This window comes from Narcine bancroftii, chromosome 9, assembly GCF_036971445.1.
Source record: "Narcine bancroftii isolate sNarBan1 chromosome 9, sNarBan1.hap1, whole genome shotgun sequence".
NCBI classification, from domain to species: domain Eukaryota; kingdom Metazoa; phylum Chordata; class Chondrichthyes; order Torpediniformes; family Narcinidae; genus Narcine; species Narcine bancroftii.
This window is the reverse complement of record NC_091477.1, coordinates 46,411,269-46,412,788: the sequence shown is the minus strand read 5'-3', so window position 1 is coordinate 46,412,788 and position 1,520 is coordinate 46,411,269. Positions and strand designations below refer to the sequence as shown.

At 42.6% G+C, this 1,520-nt stretch overlaps 1 non-coding gene across 1 annotated transcript; it reads right to left on the bottom strand.

Moving 5' to 3' along the window:
• Positions 1–279: 279 nt before the first annotated feature.
• LOC138743746 (U6 spliceosomal RNA) lies at positions 280–386 on the bottom strand. The gene has a single exon (XR_011345050.1). It is a non-coding gene; the product is annotated as a U6 spliceosomal RNA (small nuclear RNA).
• Between the last annotated feature and the right edge of the window lie 1,134 nt (positions 387–1,520).

Below are 1,520 nucleotides of genomic sequence, written 5' to 3'. Positions count from 1 at the left end.
ATTAACCACCTTTTTGTCGTTTCACTTCTTGTGTGAACACGACGAAACCAGGATGGGGAGGTTATTTTATCCTGGTACTTACCCGTCAAGGTAGGTAGTATCAGAGCTGATGCATTTCACAACAGCTCTTGTGTAAAGGCTTACCTGCCTTCCCGGGACGCCAACGCTGTAATGCTACAGGTCCCACCTCCTTTTGCACCGGAATGCCAGGTCCCTATATAAAAGGTCGCCGTGACCTGGCTTTTTTATCTTTTTTGTTTTTTTTATATATATTTTTTTTTTAATATGGAACGCTTCACGTATTTGCCTGTCATCCTTGCGCAGGGGCCATGCTAATCTTCTCTGTATCATTCCAATTTTACTATATGTGCTGCCGAAACGAGCACTGACCTGGCTTTTCTTGGTTCAGTGTGAACGCTCTGATCTAACCCGACCGCTCTTTAAACATGGGTCGTTGACATGCCAATTTAGTGGGTTCTCTGTGTAAAAGGGTATTTACTGCCATGCATTCACTTTCTTTCTCAGTAATTAATATTTCATGCAATACATAAATGTGCTGAAGAAACTCAGCAGGTCACACAGCATTCATAGGAAGTAAAGGGGAACTAAAATTTTGGGCCTCCCGCGTGGGTTTTCCCAGGAGCTCCGGTTTCCTCCTACCCTCTAAAAACATATGGGGTTATTAGGTTAATTGGGTGGCATGGGCTCATGGGCTGAAAAGGCTGGATCTCTAAATTTAAAGATAACTGAAAAACAAGAAAGATTCTTAAAAAAAATATTCTTTAAGCTCTTGATCAGTTAGATGTGCCAAGTTGCATTGACATAACTGACTGCAAAGGCTAACCTAACTGGAAAGAGAATTGCCGTGCTGAACCTTTTAGCATGAACAACAACATCCAAAGCTCATTAGTAAGAGACTGTATTTTCTGGAATCTGGAGCGGAAAACAAACTCGCTGTAGGAACTCAACAGGTTGAGCAGATCCATGTAGGGCATTGAACCATGAGTGCTGTTTCCCATCTGTCAACGTCAACTCTTCCTTCATTTCACTTGCTGTTTAAACCTTCCTCCAAAATCATGTTACATCTACATGGCTCCCCGATGGATTATTTATATTAATTTCAACATACAAGCCCATGCCACCCAATAACCCCATATGTTTTTAGAGGGTAGGAGGAAACCAGAGCCCCAGGGAAAATCCATACAGGAGGCCCAAAACATTAGTTCCCCTTTACATCCTATGAATGCTGTGTGACCCGCTCAGTGTCTCCTATGTCTTCTGCTTTTATTTCAGATTTCCACCAGCTGCAGTTTTTTTTTAAATTGCCTGCTCAGTTGATGTTCCATTGAAGAACCCTCTGAACCTGTGCTTGCAATCAGAAATGGGAGTCCTTATATCAGCAATTTAAAGAGTGCTGCTCGTGCAAGTTGAGAGTTTGCTGGCCAATGTAAACTGCTCCTTGTGTAGGTGAGATGGGAGTTCGAAGAGAATAGGGACACAGGGAAAATTAGCAGAGGAAG